Raw genomic sequence first — 24,678 nt, forward strand, 5'->3', positions numbered from 1 at the left:
AAAAAAACGAAGTGTCGTCCAATCAGGTGCAGGAAGCCTTAACGCTGACGTCTGATTGAAGGAGAGACCTGTCAATCATCTGTTGTATATCCTGAAATTGCGCCCGACGATTATTTTATTGATTTCTCAACAAATAGATTTAGGAACAAACCAAAGCGAAACATGGACTTTAATTCTGTTCATCGTCTCTGATTGAAGCACGTTGAGCTGCAAGTCTCGTATGAAATGTGCCAAACAAATAAAGTTTATTATTAAATAAAGACTATGACCACGTAAAGAATTGTTGTTGTTGTTGTTACCACGAGTTTCCAGCATGTTGAGATTTCTAAATCGATAAAATACCAAAAAACAGGCATTTATTTCTGCAGAAGCACGAACATCTTCCGCTGCATGAAGTGAAACCTCAGTTACTTTTTGCATATTCCCGACACGTTGAACTGCAGTATGACGTTGCATATTGTTATCGTCTCTGCACGGCCCACAGATTATCACGCAGATGAAAGATGAAGTTTGAGGACTCGTCTTCCTCCGCCTGGCAGCGGACGTGTCCTGATACTTCAGAAGAGAATGTGAGTGAAGTAAGGCCTGAACCTTTTTTACATTCACAGCTTTAATTGAGGTTTTTCAAAATAAAACGGTCGTCATATTTGATTAACTTTGAAGAGTCATGAGATTAATTAAATCAACTTTCTTTTAAAACTCGTCCGTGTGCAGAAAAAGCACTTCATTCTTCTGACTGTTGCTTTGAATGACTTTTATAAAGACAAACTTTTAAAATCTGGAGGAAGTTTTCAGTCGACGGCAGAAGAACGGGAACATCTGACCGTGCTTCCTCCAGAAGAGATGAACAGGAACGAACTTCATTCACTGAAGTATAATCTTTACTCGAGTATTTCCATGTTTTGCCACTTTATACTTCTCAGAGGGAAATATAAACTTATTAGTTTCAGTTGTTACATAAATAACATGTTATGATGAATATGTTGCATAAAGTATCTAAAGGTTGCTCCACACTAACTACATAAAAACTCTTATCTGTATTTGTACAGAATAATGTAATATCGTTCCTCATCGGTACTTTAAGTACATTTAGCTAATAATACTTTTACTGAAGTGACCCGGACTTTTACTTGTAATGGAGAATTTTTAGACTCTTAAGTTTATTTCTTTCGATAAAACTTCAATTGTGCAAAAAGGTTTTTACACTCGAGGAGTTTTTGCTTAAAAAGCGTTGATGCTAAACGGAAACTCGCTGCAGAATAAGCATTAAGTGACACGACACGCGGCACGCAGCACGACGTCATGGCGTCCCGCGACATGACGTCACGCGGCAGATCAGCTGTTTCTTCCTGTTTGTGGAGGATCAGTGAAGCGTTCTGAACTCCTGCAGCTGATAGAAACTAATTCACAGATTTTCTGCGACATTTCAAAAGTTGTTAATTGAACGAAAACACAGCGAATGTTTAAAAATCCACTTTGAGTTGGATTTTAAATTCAGTCGTCAAGACGATAAAGAACAAACCAACAGACGGACAGTGACAGGCAATCAGAACAACAAAGTTTCTGACCTTGGAGACGTTTAGTTTCGTCTCAACGGAACGGACGGACAGTCCGGGCGATGTTTGGGCGATGTTGGGGAGACTCCCCGGCGAGGAAGACTTGCAGGAGGAGATTCTGATGAAGAGCAGCGAGGTTCGTCCAGTTTCCAGACAGGAAGTCAGTCAATCAGACACACAGAGAGAAAAACGCCTCCGAACACGAACCAACAAACTTTCAGCTTTTTGTCTCGTTCGCTAACGTGAATAAATTCGCTGACCGTGTAAGAGCTTCAATCAAAAGGTTTAATAACTTCATTGTACTGGTCCCGTCAGTTCCTGATACTCGCAGACAAAGTTTTAGATTTTATAACGTTTTCACAATTATTCTTGTTGATTTTGCAGATAATTTTCCTTTAAAGAACTTTTAAATTTATATCAAATTAGTTTTCAGTCCGACGTGTTTTTTTAAAGAGCTGCAAAGATGAATAATCAGCAATTATTTTAATGATCGATTAATCGTTAATCATTTACATGCAGAAATATCTTTAAAGTTTGTTTTCAGCCTTAAATGTGGAGATTTGTTTTATATCAAATGAAAGTGACAAAACAAAACTTTTAAAGACTTTTAAAGACTTTAAAAGACTTTTAAGACTTTTAAAGACCTTTAAAAACATTTAACGACTTTTAAAGACTTTTATAGACTTTTAAAGACTTTTAAAGACATTTAAAGAAGTCAGTTTGGACTTTGATGAACTGTATTGAATTTGAATTTATTTTCATAAAGCAACAGATTAATCGATAATGAAAATAATCGTTAGTTTTTGTAGGAAACATTTTGGGACCTGTAAAATAAAAGGTTTAAACCTTTATTATCAGTCACAGTGCTCAATATATTAACAATAAATAAGTATTTAAATATTTAGCGATACAGGAAGTGTGGTTGATCTGCGTGTGAGGGACTCAGTGGCTCTTTGGCTTGGGGAGGCGGGACGAGCCGGAGGTGAAGGCAGCGATTTTGACCTTTAACCCCGAAGGGGCGTTGCCCTCGGGGTCATGAGGCCTGGGCGCCCTCGTCTTCGGCGGCATGGCGGACATGAATAGGTGGAGTTTAGAGGGCTGCGGTGGCTGCAGGGATCTGCCGTAGTTTCTTCTTCTCTCCTTCGTCTCTCCATCCTCCACCTTCCTCGCTCCCTCCGTCGTGCGGTCGGTGCCGTTGGTGTTCGGGACGCCTTCAGCAGGGACGTGGGGTCGGGCGGAGCTGGGGCGAGCCGGAGGCGGAGCTTCGTTTCGGTGCTTCAGTGGTTCCTGGTCGTCTGGGCGGGAGGGGAGAAATATCTGTGACTGGAAACAAAGAAGAAACTTTTTCAAAGTTACATTTAAACGTCTTTAAATCCAGAATGTCGACGCCTTAAAGTCACAAAACACATTTAGACAAACAGAAATCATTTCACTTGCCAGACGCTCAGATAAACTTTATTAAATGTTTCATGTTATTTACTCAGTTTGCTTCTTGAATTGGTGGAAATACTTTGCAATACATTTGTTATTTTGGAGGTTCTTATTATTAATAACAATAATAATTAGGATAAAGTATAAACGGAGCTCCACCTTCACCAGCTGCAACATTAATGCAGAATTATAATCCAGTGATTTAAAACATTTATAAAAATAAACAATTATAGTTCTAAATCTTTTGTACTTTAATTTAAGTAAACTTGTATCAGAGTATTTCTACACTTTGGTATTACTGCTTTTACTATTACAGATGTTTTCCACCATGTCCATATTGTATAATATATATAATATATATTACATACATATATTATATTATATAATATATTTTATCATATATTATACAATATATATATATATATATATATATATATATATATATATATATATTATATTTTGATTAGATCCAACTGAAACAAACATTCTCCTTTAGCTGTACATAAACTTTTGGTTCGGAGTTGTAGATTATTAATCTCATAAAATTGGTGAAACTCAGAAGTTGTTTTGAAGCAGATTATTATTATTTTACCATCAGAGCTGCAGAAAGTAAGAACAGAATAAAGACAAACAAACCGTTGTTTCATAATTCATCACTTGTTGGTACAATCAACGCTTTGATGTGTGTGTGTGTGTGTGTGTGTGTGTGTGTGTGTGTGTGTGGTTGATTTTCATGCTTTAAACGTTAGTGAGACAAACACAAAATAAAATAAAATATATATATAAATATAAAATAAACAAAATAAAGCTTTAAATTGGATTATTATTTATTCCCTGTGTTTTTAATCTAACACTAAAAGCTTCACAACTAGTCAGCAGTTTGGCAGTGAGTATCTTTGCTGCAGACTACCTGCAGGAACGTATTCTACACTCATCTCTCGCTCTTTCATTTGTTCCTCCTGTGGACGATGTCTCACAGGCAGAAACTGTAGAAACTGAAAATATCGTCTGATTGTTATCTTTCCGACGGTCCTTGAACGCATCATGTGTGATGAACTCTTCTGTCAGGAAGAAACACCACATCTAATCTTTAACGATCAAAATCACTTTATTCTACATTAAAAATACCAAAAATAAAGTATGTGCAACATGGAAACATTCTATAGTTATGTTACATTGTTATATGTTTTATAAAAAACTTTTTTAATGATTTATGGTTTTATAACTGTTATTCTGCACTAACTACATTTCACAGTTCTCTTCACAGAGGAACACAGAGGAACACAGAGGAACACAGAGGAACACCTCAGGATCTGACAGCAGGAGGCGACTTCCTGCAGAACATCCAGCTGAGCGTGAAATAAATATTCTCTGGTAAACACTGACATCTGGTGGAGGCTGGTGGTACTGCACGAACCAGACTGTGTGGAGCCAACCAGCAATAATGCAGGACAGGAGGGATGATTACCAGAGAGAGAAATAGAAGAGAGGAGGAAAGAGAAGGAGAAGGAGAAGGAGAAGGAGGAGGAGAAGAAGGAGGAGAAGAAGGAGAAGAAGAAGAAGGAGAAGAAGAAGGAGAAGAAGAGAAAGAAGGAAAGTAGCGAAGAAGGAGAATAAGAAGAAGGCTGCATTGACCTAGACATACGTTGCTCCCTTATGAGTCTTCCAATGCATCGCCGGCATCTTCTCCTGTCGCCTCCTGCTCTACTTCTGCTACCTGCCTTCTCGCCGACCTCTCCTTTCCCCTACTTCAGCGCTATCGTCTCTGCTCCTATTCTCCTGCTCGTATACATTCTAATGCAGAAGGCCTCCTCCTTCTCCTCCTCCCTTCTCCGCCTCTCCTCTCCTCCCTCCTTTCCTTCTCCCTTCTCCTTCTCCTCCTTTCCCCTCTCCGCCTCTCCTTCCTTTTCTCGCTCTTCCCTCCTTCGCCTCTCCTCCTTTTCTCTTCTCCTCCTCCCCCTCCTCTTCTCCTTCTCCTTCTCCTTCTCCTTCTCCTCTCTTCTCCTCCTTCTCCTCCTTCCCCTTCTACCTTCCCTTCTGCTGCATCCTCCTCCTCCCTCCTTCCCGTCTTCCGCCCTCTCCTTCTTCGCCTTGCTCCGTCGCCTCCGCAGTCCGTCGGCTCCGTCTCCTCCGCCTCCTCCTCCGCCGTTGCCTCGCGTCTCCTGCGCCGCACCGCCGTCGCCGTCTCCTCAGCCTCCGGTCCGCTACCTCCTTCCTGCGCCTCCCGCCGCCGCCTCCGCCTCCTCCTTGCTCCTTTTCTTATCGCCTTCTCCTCCCTCCTTTCCTTCTTCTCCTTCTCAGCCGCCTTCTCCCCTTTTCCTTCTCCTCCTCCTTTTCCTCTTCGCCCTTCTCCTTTTCCTCTCTCCGTCGTCTCCTCCTCCTTGATTCTCCGCTCCGCCTGTCCTTCCTTCTCAGGCGGCCTCCGCCGTGCCTTCTTCGCCTTCTCCTCCTTTTCCTGCGCGACTTCTCATCCTCCTCCTGCTCCTCGCCGCCTCCCCTCCTCCTCCTCCTCCTCCTCCTCCTCCTCCTCAGGTGGCATCGTCGCCTTCTCCTGTGTCCTTCCCGTGCCGCACTCAGCTTCGCCCCGCCCCTGCGCCGGCTCCTCCGGCGCCGCATTCTCGCCTCCGCCGGGCCGGCGTCTCCTTCTCCTGCTCCCTGCGTCTCCTCCTCCTCCTTCGCCTTTTCCGTCGGCTCCTTCTCCTCTCCTTCTTCCCTCCTCCCCTGCGGCGCCGCCGCCTCCTCATCCGTGTCCCTCGTCTCCTCCGCAGCCTCCGCCTCCTCCGCCGCCTCCTATCGCCTCCGCCGCCTTGGTCCTGCGGCTCCGGCTCCGCCGCCGCACCCTGGCGCCGCCTCCTCCGCCGCTCCTCTGCGCCGCCGCCGCCCGTTTCCGTCGGCTCCTTCGCCTGCGCCTCCGCTCCGCCGCCGTTTCCTGGCTTCTCCGGCCTCCCTCTTTGTCCTTCGTGCGCCGGCGCCCTATCGGCGCCGCCGCCGTCGGCGTCGCCTTGTCAGTGCGCTTCTCCTCCTCTCCGCCTGCTCCTTCTCCTCCTGCTATCCTCCCTCCGCTCGGCTTCCCCCTCTCCCCGTCCGGCTCGCCGCCTTTCCTCCTCTCGCCCCCCTGGCCCTCGACAAAAAGAAAAGAAAATCGAAAAGGATTGTGTGTCTCTCAGAGGGAACCCCTCGACTTCCAAATTTACTGCTTCCCCGTGCCGACTTAAAGGACCACACACACACACACACACACACACACACACCTACCACACACACAACACACGGTTTGACGACATGATGAACAAATGAAGCTGGACTGTTGGAAAGGGGGAGGGACAGGGGGAGGGACAGGGAGGGCGGACAGGGAGGGCGGACAGGGAGGGCGGACAGGGTGGAGTGAGATGGAGGATAATAAAGTGTTTCCGTACCACGCCGTGTCACTGAAGTAAAGCACTAAGTGTTCCACTCCTGGCGGGGCGGCGAGGAGAGGCAGAAACACAGGACAGTTAGACGAGCAAACAAAAGACAGCAACAGATTATTTCTGGATGTTTGGACGAGCTGTGGATCGAGGAGTGTGAGAGAAATGAAAGTGGATCAATGAGGTAAAAACAACATCACGCCTGAACTCAGTTTCAACTCTCAAGTTTCCTCATTAAGTTAAAATAACCTTCACAAACTTTTAGATTTGGGATTTTTACATTTGTCATACATTAAATGTATTCCTCAGGGACATTAATAAACATTTCATTTGGAGTGAAACAGTAAAGTTATTATTATTTTTACTGCTAGCAGCGTCTACGTCGCGTTAAAAAGGTGAAAATATTAATTTATTATTATTATAATTTTCTTTAATGTCTGCTTTAGTTTTAGGTATTTGTTTTATTTATTTATTATTATTATTATTATTATTATTATTATTATTATTATTATTATTATTATTATTATTGTTTCATAACAGACTTCAGTTCCAATTTAATGCTTTAATATTCTGTTTTTTTAATATATTTGTTTGGATATAAATGAAAAAACCTGAATTTATTAAATTAATTTCTTGCGCTGCCCAAAATATATATATTATATCACATTGCGAAAGACGACTTTACTTAATTATTCTTGAAGTTAATTATAGATTAATAGAAAACTGCACTTTAAAATGTAAATATTGAAACATTTTATTATTGCCTTTTGTGATTTCAATAAAATAATTTAGGTTAAAAACAAGTTTTATTAAAATTCATGTTTGATAACAAAAACAAGTTATCTTTAGAAAAATATATATATTGAACCGAGTTAAATATATATATAATATTTTGAATGTATACATTTATTTGTTTTTGTATTTTAGATCCCAGAATGCAATCTGGCACTTAAAAGCACTGAGTGGGTTCATCTTTGATAATCAGATAATATTATAATATAATATTATTATAATATAATATTACTATGATAATAATATAATATTAATATTATAATAATAATATAATATTACTGTCTGTAATTTAAGCAATAAAAAGGTTATTTTGTTTTATAAAGTAAAAGTCTTTCTCAGGTGGAATAACCAGAATAATATTTGCATCATTAAATATTTAGTCCTATGTGCCAGATGTTGCAGGACAACGAGGACAAGTTGCATGAAGTTTTGAGCCTTAATGACGAAGAGGAGGATGATGACGAGTGGCAGGGTGGGGGGGGGTGAGGGGGAACTACAGATGGACTCACTTTTCCTAGCGAGGTGTGAGGGGATGCTGGGCTTCGGCCTCGCCCTGAAAGGCCTGGAGCGCTGATACTGCCAGGGGGGGGAGAGGAAAGGGGGGGGAGGGAAAGCCTGAGAAGAGGGGGGGGACGGGGGGAAACAGAAAGGTTTCATAACGTCAAGAGAAAGAAACGAGACGATGGAAAGACAGAGAGGCAGACAAGGAGGGAGACGCTACAAACAGAAACATCTTCGACATTCTTTGAGATGAAAGTTTACGAATCACAAACCTCCGAGATATTTGTAAAAACAAAATAATCATAAAAACAATTTAAGAAATTAAAAGTAGTTTTTAATCCTGAAGCACTTCTGCAAGAAAGCCGACATCAGAAAATAATAATATCAATATTATTGTGTGTGTGTCTGTATGTGTGTGTGTGTGTGTGTGTGTCTGTGTCTGTATGTGTGTGTGTGTGTGTGTGTGTGTCTGTGTGTCTGTGTGTGTGTCTGTGTGTCTGTGTGTGTATGTGTGTCTGTGTGTCTGTGTGTGTATGTGTGTCTGTGTGTCTGTGTGTGTGTGTCTGTCTGTGTGTATCTGTGTGTGTGTGTGTGTGTGTCTGTGTGTATCTGTGTCTGTGTGTGTGTCTGTGTGTATCTGTGTGTGTGTGTGTGTCTGTGTGTATCTGTGTGTGTGCATTCTCACAGCGTGCTCTCTCCAGGGCGTCTGCGAGGCGACGCTCTCTCTCTCCGTCGCGCTCGTCTGTGTGTGGCGATCCGTCCTCCCCATCGTCTCCTGGCAACAACACCCGCTGGTCGCCGTGGGAACAGTCTGCTCACAGACAAACATGGACGCTTGTTAAATTAAACATTCTGAGAAGTTCTGAGAATGTTTTCCTGGAGTTTAAAGATTTATAAAACGTTGTTCTTTGATAAACACACATGTGGTAATAACACAATAACACACACATGGTGTGTAGTTGTGATGGTGTGTAGTTGTGATGGTGTGTAGGTGTGATGGTGTGTAGGTGTGATGGTGTGTAGGTGTGTAGTTGTGATGTTGTATTTGTGATTGGTGTTTAGTGTGATGGTGTGTAGGTTGTGATGGTGTGTGTAGTTGGATGGTTTGTGTGTGATGGGTGTAGGTGTGATGGTGTTAGGTGTGATGGTGTGTAGTGTGGATGGTGTGTAGGTGGATGTGTGTAGGTGTGATGGTGTGTAGGTGTGATGGTGGTAGGTGATGGGTGTAGGTGGAGGTGTGTAGGTGTGATGGTGTGTAGTTGTGATGGTGTGTAGGTGTGATGGTGTGTAGGTTTGATGATGTGTAGGTGTGACTGGTGTGTAGTTGTTGATGGTGTGTAGTGTGATGGTGTGTAGGTGTGATTTTTGAGTGTAGGTGTGATGGTGTGTAGGTGTGATCGTGTGTAGTTGTGATGGTGTGTAGGTGTGATGGTGTGTAGTTGTGATGGTGTGTAGGTGTGATGGGTGGTAGGTGTGATCGTGTGTAGTTGTGATCGTGTGTAGTTGTGATGGTGTGTAGTTGTGCTGGTAGTTGTGATGATGTGTAGGTGTGATGATGTGTAGGTGTGATGGTGTGTAGTTGTGATGGTGTGTAGTTGTGATGGTGTGTAGGTGTGATGGTGTGTAGGTGTGATGGTGTGTAGGTGTGATGGTGTGTAGTTGTGATGGTGTGTAGGTGTGATGGTGTGTAGGTGTGATGGTGTGTAGGTGTGATGGTGTGTAGGTGTGATGGTGTGTAGGTGTGATGGTGTGTAGGTGTGATGGTGTGTAGTTGTGATGGTGTGTAGTTGTGATGGTGTGTAGTTGTGATGGTGTGTAGGTGTGATGGTGTGTAGGTGTGATGGTGTGTAGTTGTGATCGTGTGTAGTTGTGATGGTGTGTAGTTGTGATGGTGTGTAGTTGTAGTTGTGATCGTGTGTAGTTGTGATGGTGTGTAGTTGTGATGGTGTGTAGTTGTAGTTGTGATGGTGTGTAGTTGTGATGGTGTGTAGTTGTGATGGTGTGTAGTTGTAGTTGTGATGGTGTGTAGTTGTGATGGTGTGTAGTTGTGATGGTGTGTAGTTGTGATGGTGTGTAGTTGTGATGGTGTGTAGTTGTGATGGTGTGTAGTTGTGATGGTGTGTAGTTGTGATGGTGTGTAGTTGTGATCGTGTGTAGGTGTGATGGTGTGTAGTTGTGATGGTGTGTAGTTGTGATGAGGACAGTAACAGCTGACACACACCAGCTTCAGGCTGAGCTGTGCGATGGTCCGGTCCCGGCTCCTCAGCTCCTCTCTGAGCTGCTGCACCTCCTGCAGGAGAGACTGCACCTGAACACAGACACACGTCACAGCTGGGGAAAGGGATTCTGGGAAATGTAGGATTACCTACATACAGTCCGGAAAGTATTCATACCTTTTAACTTATTCCACATTTTATTATGTTACAGCCTATTTCCAAAATGCATTCAATAAAAAATTATTCTCAACATTCTCCACATAACACAACACAACACACACAACACAATACACACAACACACAACACACACAACACACACAACACACACTGACAAAGTGAAAAAAGGTTTTTGGAATTATTTGAAAAGTATGTAATGTAAATAAAACACTAACAAATGTAAGGCTGTAAAACGATTCAAATATTAAATCACAATTAATCGTAAAAGTATTTTATACTCTTATCAACATGGAAGTGGACAAATATGATTTATTAAATGTGTTTATGTTTATTGTTGGAAATCTATTATTAACACAAAGCAATGACAGTTATTGAGAAACCCTCCGAGCTTCTGCTTTCAGGGACGTCGTCACAAAGCAGTCGATTCCAACACCAGGGAAATTCACAAATCTTAAAACTAAATATATGATCGTAGTTTTAATGTGTTATCAGCTGTTTAGAGCTTGTGTCCGGGAAGTTAAGCAGCTCATAATTCCCTCTAATATTTATTTTATATTTCTGTGAAAACATCTTCAAACATCTGGATTTGATCAAGTTCCTCATACAGTATATCTCAAAAGTGAGTACACCCTTTAGATTTTTGCAAATATTCTGTTATATCCTTTCAGGGGATAACATTATCCTACTGAAACTTTGATATAACTTAAAGTAGTCAGTGTGCTGCTTGAATAACAGTATAGATTTATTGTCCTTTGAAAATTACTCAGTACACAGCTGTTAATGTCTAAACAGCTGGCAACAAAAGTGAGTACACCCCATAGTGAACATGTCCTAATTGTGCCCAATGATGTTGTTTTCCCGCCCTGGTGTCATGTGACTCGTTAGTGTTACAAGGATTCAGGTGTAAATGATAAGCAGGGCTGTTAAATTTGGTGTTTTGGGCACAATTCTCTCTGAATGCTGGACAACATGGCACCTCATGGCAAGGAACTCTCTGAGCGGCTGAAAAAAAGGATTATTGCGCTTCACAAAGATGGCCTTGGCTATAAGAAGATTGCCAACACCATGAAAATGAGTTGCAGCACAGTGTACAGTGTATATATATATATAATCCAGATATATATATATATATATATACACACACACACACACACACACACACACAACACACACAGATTTTGCAGTTATTTAATTGTAATTAATTAATAAAAAGGATGCAGAAATAACGCCATCAAGATGCCGATTTGTGTAAAGTCTGAATTCTTGCTTCGTCAGGTCTGTCCGCACGACGACAAGCCAACAACTTTAATAACGCTCGTTTTCTGAATGGAGTTCGGTTCAATCAGGGCGATACTAAACAACGTCAGAGTTTGTACCATGGACAGTCTCTGTACGGATATGAGGTAGCACGTCCTCTGTCGCCCTCAGCTGTTTAAATAAAGGTTGATGCTGACCTGTGTGTCGGAGCTGTGGAAGGACTCGGTCTCAGGACTCAGCGTGTCGGTGGTCAGAGTGTCCTCGTCCTCCTCCTGACAACAAACAGCGTTTACATGTTTACAACATCTTGTGTTCGTTTTATAAGATATGTTTGAATGTTGTTTTTACAGTTAAATGTAAATTCTGTGGTACGTTGACCTCTGGCCCCCCCCCCCCCCCCTCACCTGCAGCAGTAACCTCTGCAGATACTCCAGCTGGGATCTGACTGCAGAACAGTCTTCAGCCAGTTCCTCCACATCAACACCCAAAGCAGCAGCAGGACACCTGAGGAGGACACGTGATGAGTCAGGTGACCTCTGTCTGCTGCGTTCAGGGGCGAGCATGAAATACTGTCATTAATATATATATATATTTTTATATATATATATTTATAAAAATATATATAAATAAATCAATACTGTACGTCTGAGCTTTTCTTAAAATACTGGTGTCAAATAAAAATATGTTCATAAAAGTTCACACATTTCTACTATAAAGGTCACTGTAGGTCAAACATTTAATAAAATACGGAGGAGGGGAGGGGGGGGGGGGGGGGGGGGGGGTCCGATATTAAAGTGGTTAATTTATAACAAATAAACTCACAAATATACGTGACAAAAAGAAGAATTAATTATTTTACTTTTTATTTAAATCAAGGATCCAGAGGACATCCTTAATAAAGGAACACTAATTAGGCGCAATTCAATTCAGACAGTGGCTGGTTTAAATACTAATATAAATATTATGTTATTATTATAATATAAATATTATATTGTTATTATTTATAATAATAATAGTTTTCTTTCTTGTAAAGTTACTATTTAAATCTTGTAAATCCAGAATGTGTTCCTCTGAATATTTACCTACAATGGCCTGAATACTCTCACTGAATAAACGCAAAGTAAAATAATCAAGGTCAAGAAAATCTAAAATTAATATGAATAAATATATAATCATAATATTACAAGTTTACAGTCAAAAAACATGAGCGTCACCTCGGAGGACAGAAGTCCAGGACGAGGTCTCCGTCCGTCCTCTTGTTCCCCGGATCCTCTGAAAGCTTGTAGCTCTGTAAATCACTGAGGGGACGAGGAAATGTTTTAAACACTATATATATATATATATATATATATATATATATATATATATATATATATATATATATATATATATATATATAAATATACATCAGGATCAACACATTTATTACACTGCTGATGCAGTTCTGCTTCATGACCTGTCCAGCAGTTACAGGTCTCTCAATTACATTTAGTTATGATTATTATTATTATTATTATTATTATTATTATTATTATTATTATTATAACAAACACAAAATGCATTATAAATATTATATTATTATTATTATTATATAAATATGATATTATTATAATATACATATTATTATATAAATATTAAAATACCCATCATTCCCTAAATAGCTCTATTTATCTATTATAATATACAATCTGCTCTTATTCTTCTTCTTCAATAGGCTTTCTTCTTCTCTACCTCTGCTCTTCTTCTTCTCTCCCTCTTCTCTTCTTCTTCTTCCTCTAAATCTTCTCTCTTCTCTCCAAGCTTCTCTTCTTCTCCTCTCCCTCTTCTTCTCCTCTCCCCCTTCTCTTCTTCTCTCCCCCTTCTCTTCTCATGTCTACTCTCTATTCTCCTCCTCTAAATATTATATTATAATATAAATATATTATTATAATATAAATATATTATTATAATATAAATATTATATTATAAATATTATATTATTATAATATAAATATTATATTATTATTATTATATTATTACAAGATTTTCTCAAATAAATTCATAGAATATTTTTACAAGATTACTATTTGTAATAGTAATCTTTCTTGTAAAGTTACTATCTAAATCTTGTAAATCCTGAATGTGTTCCTCTGAATATTTGCCTACAATGGCCTGAATACTCTCAGCATCAGGAACCCGTGAAGAAATAAGAAATGTGCCAGGAGAGAAGAAGAACTTATAATAAATCTTATAAACAAACAAGAAAAAATATTTTTTTTATCCTCAAAAGTCTCAAAACTAAACTCTCCATATAAACCATTAAGACCCATTGTGTCCAAATCTTCTTCTTTATTTGCTCGAACCATAAATCTTTGAGCAAACGTCAGAACATTTCTGGACCGACCAGGAAAAAGAGACGCTTTCAGATCCTCGATGGTCCGTTGAGTCGTGCTGTTGCGGCCCTCAGCGCAGCGCTCATACTACACTTTTACATCTGGCTTTGTGATGCTGTGACCATGATGTCCGACTGAGCGCGGTGCCATCTGGCCAGTAGGTGGCGCTGTAGCACCATCATCTCAATATAAAGGACGTGCTCAGCGTCCCTCACAGTAACAAGCCGCTTGCAGCAATCAGTTGAAACCAACAACAGTTTATTGAACATGTGAAGGTTTAGAATATGTTTGAGCATTGTTACATCTTTGAGCCCCAATCAGCCGGACGAACCCCAGAACCCCCCCCCCCCCCCCCCCCCCCCACCTCACCTCTCGTTGTCATTGTGGACGTCCTGCGTCCCCCAGCACAGCTGTCTCATCCTCCACTGAGCCATGTGGGCGATGCCGTCTCCTTCTGCTCCGCATGAAACCAAAGAGATGAATGAGGGCAGAGAAAGACCATCAGGACACGAGATGACATCATGACATCGACCCGTACCGCTGTGCAGAGAGCCATCTTCTGGGAGGTCTTCATCCAGCATCAGGTCGTCATCCTCCAGGTCACACGAGTCCAGGGTGTTCAACACGTCCTGAAACACACACACACACACACACACACACACACACACACACACACACATCAGCTGTGTCGGAGAATAAAGAAGCAGATTCAACGTTCAGACAATTACACGTTTTTTACTTTTTCTACGAGGGATGTTGAAAGGAATTCTGGGAAATGCAGGCTCGACGACAACAACAAGTGATTCCCACATATTACCCTGTCACTCACAACAAAGTGAACATTTATCAGAACAGAAATGGAAGAAAGACCTTTGAAGACTTTATTAAGTGTTTGGTTTTGATAAATGTAATAATGATGTTGGAAAATGTTATAAATGCAAATCTAAACTTATTAAAGTGACTATGAAGACACTTCATGTACGTTACATAATGTTTTTATCTGAAGTGTTTTACCTTTTGTTATTCTTGTTTGTGTACTGATCTGAATGATTTTAAATCAAATATATTTATTATTATATTTGATTACAAGGTGAGCCAGACGCCGTCTCTTGTAACCCTAAATTAAAATATTGAAATCTTTAAAACGTGATTTCTTAGATACTGAATTTCAGAAATTATATTAAAAAATATGAATTTAACGATAAAAACAAACGTATTTTGTGTTTTTGTTTTCTTGAAGGACGTTGGGAAGAATGTGAAACTACTTCCTAAACTATTATAAGAAACATGAAGTTCAGGGAGCCGACACACGAGGGAGACAAACTTCAGTCCTGACGATGAGACCCAAGGCCGTATTATTATTATTATTATTATTATTATTATATTATTATCTTCATCATCATTATCATGAGTATTATTATTATTATTATTATTATTATATTATTATTATTATTATTATTATTATTAGTAGTAGTATTAATATTATTATCATCATCATCATTATTATTAGTATTAGTATTATTATTAGTAGTATTAGTATTATTATCATCATTATTATTATTATTAGTAGTAGTATTAGTATTATTATCATCATTATTAGTATTATTAGTAGTAGTAGTAGTAGTAGTAGTATGTTAATATTATTAATATTAGTATTATAATTTGTATTTTAATATTATTATTTATTTTAAATATATCTATTTAGAAATGTTTTATTTGTTTATAACCCTATTTGTTTAATACTTTTATGTATTTATTAATTTTAAATGTATTTATTTACTTTTAATATATTTATTTTAAACATTTAAATGTATTTCTTTTTATTTTAAATATTATTTGTATTAAATGTGTTTGTATGTGTATCCATCTTTTATTTGGCTCTTTTAATTAAACTGCATCATTTTAACCTTCATTGTGTAGTTTTAAAGAAGTGACACTTCACTACAATGTGTATTAATGTGAACTCAGACGCATGTGAAGCAGCAGGAGTTTTACCCTCCAGTTCACACGAGTTTACAAAATGTGCAACACTGCCAACTTAACGTTTCTGACATTTAACTTTAAGCAGCGACGCACGTTTATCCTAACCCTGAACACTGAAGGATCCGACTGCAGGAAGATTATTATATTATATATATTATTAATATTATTAAACTCAAGTTCAGCAGCACAAAACAGACACGCCCTCGAACACAATCAGCTGATCAAACTAACAAATAATCAACACATGAAGTTAGTGAAGCCTTTCTAAAGATTCTCATCCAGGGATGACCCGATATCACACGTTCACTCAGACACACACAGACACACTCAGACACACAGAGACACACACTCAGACACACACAGACACACTCAGACACACACAGAGACACACACAGAGACACACACAGAGACACACAGAGACACACAGAGAGACACACACAGAGACACACAGAGACACACACAGAGACACACACAGAGACACACAGAGACACACACAGAGACACAGAGACACACAGAGACACAACAGAGACACAACAGAGACACACAGAGACACAACAACAGAGACACACAGAGACCACACACAGAGACACAGAGACACACAAGAGACACACACAGAGACACACAGAGACACACACAGAGACACACAGACACACAGAGACACACAGAGACACACAAGACACACAGACACACAGAGACACACAGAGACACACACAGACACACAGAGACACACAGAGGACACACACACGCACACTTTAACGAATGCTGTTGAGGTCGGAGTCGAAGCTCCCGATGTGGTGGGTGGTGTTGCTGTGGATGGTGGCGGTGGTGTCGCCCCCCCCCAGCGGCTCCAGGCCCTCCTCGTCCCACATGTAGGTTCCCCAGACCCACAGCTGTCCGAGGGTGGACAGGTCCAGGGACGAGCCGCCCTGCGGAGAGGACAGGGATGCTTTTATTTTGTAGTATCGTAGAGGAGAGAATATTTCACATTGGAGCACTAATAATAATATAGAGAGTAATATCATCACAATGTCGCGGGTTCGATGCTGGAACATGATTTACAAAACGAGTAATGATGAAATAAATAAATACAGTTTTTGTCTGATGAAAAGCGGAGGAGCTCGAAGCGTCACTTTAAACAGGAAACAGGAAATCTAATAATGAAATAAATATAAGTAAATCGCTCCAAACTATTTACTTGTATTTATTTAATTATTGGATTTCCTGTTGGTCCAGTGTACGGCCTCCGACCAGGCTGAACCTGCATCATGACACATTCTGGCAAATTAAAAAGTAACCGCTCAACTGTATTGCATTAGTATTAAGTATTACGACAACATAATAAAAGATATAGTTTCTTTATAAAAAGACAACACGAGTATTTCTCAAAGCTAGTCATGTTTTAATGACTCAAAGCTGCCGGATCGTTTAAAGTGAGTCGGATAGTTAGAAAGCGTTCGCAGGGTGAGAAACATCCGTCTGTCTGTGGGCGGGTCGACTGTAAACTGTGAGTCAACTCATATTTTAAATATTTGTTGTATTACACAACATTTTAAGTCATACCAAACTAGCAAGCCATATTTAGCTGCTACCTTTTATATATTTAAACTGTTTTACACCTTTAAATTTAAACACAAGTATATATTATTTTATTTCATTAACGCCAAGGAGGTTAAGTTTGTCTGTCAGCAGGATAAAGGAAAAACTACCGGCCCGAATATAATGAAACTTAGTGGAAGCGTTGTTTGTAGCATGTAGCGTGTAGCATTTAGCGTGTAGCATGTAGCATGTAACATGTATGTAAAGGCCATTCGTGCTGCGTTCAGGTGGTGTCGGAATAATTGAAGAAATTACTCAGAAAGTCGGCGAAAATGTTGATACACGATACGCAGAGTTGATCGATATTTCGCAAAAACATGGCTGACGAAATGTTGGGTTGATGGCTCCGAGCAATAAAACACAATAATATCGTCTTTGTAGCGGCCATGTTGTTTCCACGTTACGATTTAAAGCTCATGAACACAGTGAAGTCGGACTTTGCGACTTGGGAAATGGAGGAGCACCTGAATGCATCATTAGCCGTTAGTTCTAGTTCTTGTTAAAAAAGTTATCGAAGTGTTTCTTGATCTTTTGTGACGGTACCTGCTCGTGATACTCCGGCTGACTGGACCTTCTCCGATGGGGGAGTTGGTTCAGCTGATTTTCCCCTCGCTCACCTGGAGAGATTATAATTAGGTCACCGAATGTTTCAAGACTGACCTGTTTCCTGACCTGCACGTTCGTCCTAAAATAAACTCACCCCCAAGTCTCATGCCGGTCCAGTCCACGCCGTCGTCCAGGAAGCAGAGTCCCGCCGCCTTGGCGAGACCGTTGACGGCCATCTTGTCGTCATCAAACCTGGCGAACGATTTGTCGAGCCCCGAGTCGTCTTCGTCATTTTTAGAGGAGAGAAGCAGAATGCCCACCCCTCCGTTTCCTACAGACACAAGTCAAGATGTTGTTGGTTACGATGTCGTGTTACGGCCATTGTAGCTAAAAAAAATAATAATTACGTAGCTGGGGGGGGGGGGGGGGGGGGAAGGCTTCTGTGTGCGATGAGGTTGATCCAACCTTGCAAAGTGTCGCCATGTCGTGTACAGAAAAATACAATACAATTACAATTTTAAAGTTCTTTTACTCATAAATGTAAAACTTTTCTCGCAAAGTTATTCACGTAAATTCACCATTTTAATCCCAGAGAATATCAGATTGTTGTTCTGGTCAACAATCTTGTAAATTCTGAGTTTTGTCTCAAATTTAAGAAATTATAATCTCAGAAAACATTAAATGTCAGATAATCCTGTAAAAGCAACGAACCGCCGTACATATGTTAAAAAGCTTTTCTGTCTTTTCTTACCGAGGTCGTCAAAGTCGTCCATATACTCCTGACTGGTGTCATTTCTATCCAGAGACGAGTTGGAGGACAGGGACATGTCCTCCAGTGTCTCCCCCATAATCGACACCTCTCTCAGGGACACTGGCTCTGCCGGCAGCCCCTCCCTCACTGGAGCCTCTGGGGAACTTTCTGAAAGTGAGGATTGGGTTGAAGGAAAAATTTGAAATATCATAAGAAAAGTAGAAGGAAACAGATTAAATGTGATTATTTGAGAAATATAATGAAATATATGAGATACATTGACATTTTCTGAAGTTCAAGATGCTATACAAATACATTTGATTTGATTTAACAATGAGAAAGTTTAGTATTTGTTATGAACTGAAATCGTGACTTTGATGAATCTCATACCTGGACTGTTTTCTGTAGTCGACGGCGTCTCTACGGAGTTTCTCCGTGCTGTCAGTCCTTTGTTCACTTCCTGTTCACCTCCATTGGCTGTGGTCACTCGGAGGGGGCGGGACTGCTTGATGAGTGACGGACGCGACAGTTTATAGCTGATGCCGCTGGGCTTGGAGGTGGAGCCAAGGCTGGAGAGGAGGGGCTTCTTTAAGGCGGAGGGGGGCAGGATGCTGAACCCGGACCTCCCTGGACCTGATCCTCCAGGAGTCTGGAGGGGTTTCTCCAAGCCGACTCTGGGTGGAGCCAGAGCGGCAGACGTTCCTCGCCCGGCAGCCCTGTTGGTGGAGTAGGAGCGGGTGGCGGTGGGGTTGCGAGAGATCGAGGATGAAGGGGTGAGGGTGGGGGAGGGCTGCCGTCGAACCTGCGTGAGGCTACGAGACCGGAAACGATCGCTCTCAGTGAGCTGTACGGACGGAGCAGAGCCGAGGCTGTCGCTGGAGTGGGAGCGACTGGCGGGCGGTTTCTTCTGGAGGGGGGAACCAGAGCGAGAGCCGGGACCAGAACCGGGCCTCGTACCGCCGGAGCGAACAAAGCTCTGAGGCTGTCTCAGAGAACCGCTCCGTGGCTTGGATCCAGGGAGCCAGTTGATGGTCGGCTTCATGCCGTTAAATGCAGTTTGGCTCGGTTTGGATCTACTTTTGGAGACAGGAAGTAATCTGGGGCTGGACTGGGGTGATGGTGATGATGACGATGTCACGGGAAAACCATAACTACGCGCCTTTCCGGCTGAGGACGTGGTCGTCTTCTTGGCGTCGCCACACTGCGACACCACCGGTGATCCCGGTTTTCGTTGGGGAGAATACTGATAGTTGTTGTTACCGGAGCAACTCCCAGCTGGTCCATCCTCCAGCGACTCATTTTCTTTCTTCCATTTCATGGAGAACGAAGTCGGCACTCGGATGAATCCATTCTGCTTCACAGAAGTCGACGGTACAGTCGAGCTGCCATTGACCCCCACCGGGCCTGGGTGGTGGTAGAACCCGTTGGTGAGGCGGGGTACCGGTGCTCGCCGTGGGACCCGTCTGATCGCCGTTGGAGAGTGTGGCAGATTTAGGCCTCGACCCAAACTTGGGCAGCCGAGAGACCATGGTGGGCATGGTGGGAGGGTCGACGAGAGGCGGGGCGGACATCAGACCGCGCCCACTTCACCATGGAGCACGAGCAGCTGGAGAAGAAAGAGACAACAGACACTGATATAAGAAACATCAGCACACAAGGTAAGGTAAGAGATGTTGTGGTGGCCAGATGATCACTTTCAGGGTGAAGTGTTTGCAGCTAGCTTCATGATTAATGTTGAGAAACGTCCCCCGCAGACTTCCAGGAAGAACATTTGTGTTGAGAGATTTATAACACGCATACAAAGCCTCTATAGAAAATAATTAACAGAGCTGACTCAGTGGAAAAATCACACGTGGCAGCTCAACACTGCAGGCTGAGTCCAGGCATGAGTGTGTGCAGAGGTAAGACACATGCACACGCACACACCCCTAACAAAAACAATCAGCTGCTCCTCAGAAACAGACAGATAGTAATCATACAAATTATGTTTCGCAAGACACACCCATCACATCCTGTCTGTGGGTAAATCCACTGGAAACACACACACACACACACACACTATTTGCTCTACAGTATACTGTATAACTAGAGGATTTTCATTATTGATTAATCTTCCAATTATTTCCTGATTAACCGATTTGTCAAAACCAACAAACTTTATTCAATTAAATGCACTAAAATATTCTGAGCAAAACAATCAAATACTACCAACAGTTGTCTGATATGAGAGGAACCTGTAGAAACAATTAATGCAAAAATATCTCTTAATTCTGTCGACCTGCCTGTCTGTCTGTCGACCTGCCTGTCTGTCTGTCGACCTGCCTGCCTGTCTGTCGACCTGCCTGTCCGTCTGTCGACCTGCCTGTCCGTCTGTCGACCTGCCTGTCTGTCTGTCGACCTGCCTGCCTGTCTGTCGACCTGCCTGTCTGTCTGTCGACCTGCCTGTCCGTCTGTCGACCTGCCTGTCCGTCTGTCGACCTGCCTGTCCGTCTGTCGACCTGCCTGTCCGTCTGTCGACCTGCCTGCCCGTCTGTCGGCCCGCCTGTCGACCTGCCTGCCCGTCTGTCGACCTGCCTGTCCGTCTGTCGACCTGCCTGTCCGTCTGTCGACCTGCCTGCCCGTCTGTCGACCTGCCTGCCCGTCTGTCGACCTGCCTGTCCGTCTGTCGACCTGCCTGTCCGTCTGTCGACCTGCCTGCCCGTCTGTCGACCTGCCTGCCCGTCTGTCGACCTGCCTGTCCGTCTGTCGACCTGCCTGTCCGTCTGTCGACCTGCCTGTTCGTCTGTCGACCTGCCTGTCTGTCTGTCGACCTGCCTGTCTGTCTGTCGACCTGCCTGTCTGTCTACCCGTGCACTCATTGTGAGTCTTCCACAAGCTGCCTGACAGCTGTGAGTGCTAACAGCAGCAATAATATTGTATAATAATAATAAATGATTGTCGTTTACATTCAGAATGATATTTTGGAGGAGTGTCTGCAGCGAGGCCTGAAGAGACGTGCCGACAGTGTTTCCAACTTCGCAACTTTCCCACTAGATGTAGCGACATCAGGAGCACGTGCTAACTCTTGCTGGCGTCTCCAATCGTACCCATCCTTACTTTAGCTAAGGTAGTGGCAGGACTTGATGAGTATTCACTTCTTACTAAACCTTTTCTGAAATTAATGAGATTTTTTACACATATATATCTGATCAGAACACACACATTGAGATACACAACTCTGCACACAAACAGTGCTGCACAATAATAAACCTGTTCAGCAGAGAAACTGTTCTTCTTCCTCATGAGATATAATAATAATAATAATAATAATCCAGCCCTGCAGTCTGAGCACAAGGTGCTGACGTTAAAAAGTCAAAATAAAAACAGCTCAGTCATTTGTCCGCCCAAGGCCACCGTACACGACATCACAAGCTTCTCTGGACGCCTAACTTTCAACCTGCTGATGTTCGTACGGAGAACAAAGTGAAGCGTGATACCCAGAAGAACTTGTGATTTCAGTGAGATGGAAAAACATCGAGGCTGCAGTTTCTTTGAAATGATCATCTGCACATCCTGCAGGGTTTATGAGATTAAAAATCTAGATTACGGTTACATTTATTATCCAAGAGTTTTACTGATATGAAGAAGTGTGACTCCTCATCTCTAAACAAAGAGTCAGTCAAATGTTAAATGTCTCATCACATACTGACTTTAAAGAGGAAGATAAACTAATAAAGTGTTTCCCATAGCAGACGCTGCTGCTCTCACAACTTCCCCTGTAGCATTAAGACTCCACAAAGGCCTCCAGTTTCAGTTTCTATGTAAGGTCTTTACACACGTGACGAATAAACTAACATTTTGCATTTATGCATACTGGCAGCGATGTGAAATTGCACTTATTCAGTAACAGATTTGACTAGATTCAGCCACTTATATTGAATTCAATATAACTTTCCTTTTAGCAAAGTGTATTCGAGTTCCCTCCGGTGAACAGTTACAGGCTGTAAAATCACACATGAACATACTACTCAGTATGACGTCATATTGCGTTCATAGTGTGTGCACACCCGGATGTGCGTATAACACATGGGCTAGATTGTCTGCTTAGTAGGCAGTATGTAGTAAATCGGTATCGAGTATGTGATTCGTACGTAATGAGTATGTGGTACATACGTATTGAGTAGGTTGCATGCAGTACCTCTCAGTGTATACGTCTCGAGCTTTTATTGTGAAAGGTGGGAATGAAGGAGTAATAAAGTTTGTCGTCTCCGTATTGTTGTTTTATAAAGCTCACAATAACCCTCGGCTACACTGCTATAGCGTACGTCATGTCCGTTCACAACAACCTGCTTGCTTGATTCTTTATTCACGGTGCGGAAGTTCAGAAAACTTGACGCGTTCTAGAAAAATGACGCTTATACGCCACGTGAAAGTATGCATGACGAAAACAGTGTGAAAAAAAACTTACAAATTGTTTGTTGTTGTTTTGTGTTACGACATTTTACGAGATTACATTTGAACACATCATGATAACGTTATAATTTATCTTCGCCCAATACACATTTTTACTGATAGAGCCTGAACGCATCATAATGTAACTCAATTAATTAGCAACATCGCTCGACCGGCTGCTAACTGCTAACATGAGCTAGCGCTCACTTTGCTTATTTCAACACGGGTTCATTGTTCACAATGACGCATTATGAAGAGAAAATATAAATGGACGCGTCAATAGTGAGTTCCCTGCGTACCAAACTCGTCCGCGAGCCCCCCCCCCCACCCACCCCGTACCTGCTACTGTAGGAAAACAAGGACTTGCGAGTCATATCGCTTGTAGTCGTTTTGAGTCTCATAATCTGGTCTCTAGCCACTTCAACAGCAAACCTTTTTTTTTTGGGGGGGGGGGGGGGGGGGGGGGGTTTCCTGCAGACAGGAAACATGAAGGTTTCTCTGACTGTAAACTTTCAGTAAGTAAAAGTGAGTAGTGAGGCTGCTGCAGCGTCAGTGTGAGCTTATCATGGATCCTTATTGATCAGTCGATAACACGGAGGTTGGGACACGTCAGCAACACCGGAGCCGCTCTGCTCTCAGGACTCACATTTAGATCGCTGTCAAAGTCAGGTGTTGGAGCCCAGACATTTTTAAATGTGTGATATTGACACTAATAGCAGTTTGATTATGAGCTATAAAACATTCAGAAACAGCCATTTACATGAATAATGTTGCAGATTATACTGCAGTTTCTTGGATACAAATGTCAACCCAACCCAGTGAGCTAGTCACATGGGCTTAATAGAAGTTTTACATTAATGTCTTTGAAATGAGCTGGGAGGTGAATAATTATGTTTATTTGTTTTCCCAGTCAGACCTCGTTCCTCCAGTTCACAAATTCAAAGTGCATGAACGCAACCTTTGCCCTCAAACACTTCCTCATGTCGTGTGTTCAGAATTATATAGCACACAACTTGCAGTGCTAGATAACAATGGTGGTCACACAAAATATTGACACTTTGGGCACAATTAGGACATGTTCACTATGGGGTGTACTCACTTTTGTTGCCAGCTGTTTAGACATTAACAGCTGTGTACTGAGTAATTTTCAAAGGACAATAAATCTATACTGTTATTCAAGCAGCACACTGACTACTTTAAGTTATATCAAAGTTTCAGTAGGATAATGTTATCCCCTGAAAGGATATAACAGAATATTTGCAAAAATCTAAAGGGTGTACTCACTTTTGAGATATACTGTATCTGGCTCTCTGAGTCACAGAGAAAGAGAGGAAAGTGTTGATGTCTCGTCAACTGGACGCCCGCACAATATTAGGAATTCAGATAATGTAAGGCGGAAAAAAGGAAATATATACCATCCCCCTCTTTGTAGTCGTGTTGTGTGTCTTTGTAGTCGTGTTGTGTGTCTTTGTAGTCGTGTTGTGTCTCTTTGTAGTCGTGTTTGTAGTCGTGTTGTGTCTCTTTGTAGTCGTGTTGTGTCTCTTTGTAGTCGTGTTGTGTCTCTTTGTAGTCGTGTTGTGTCTCTTTGTAGTCGTGTTGTTTCTCTTTGTAGTCATTGCGTGTCTCTTTGTAGGTGTGTTGTGTCTCTTTGTAGTCATTGC

The 24,678-nt window shown here is 41.8% G+C and overlaps 1 pseudogene; it reads right to left on the bottom strand.

The window, feature by feature from the left end:
* Positions 1-2,280: 2,280 nt before the first annotated feature.
* Positions 2,281-24,678, bottom strand: part of LOC115025099 (serine-rich coiled-coil domain-containing protein 2-like) — a 39,629-nt pseudogene continuing 17,231 nt past the window's right edge.

Source organism: Cottoperca gobio, chromosome 19, assembly GCF_900634415.1.
Source record: "Cottoperca gobio chromosome 19, fCotGob3.1, whole genome shotgun sequence".
Taxonomy (NCBI): Eukaryota; Metazoa; Chordata; class Actinopteri; order Perciformes; family Bovichtidae; genus Cottoperca; species Cottoperca gobio.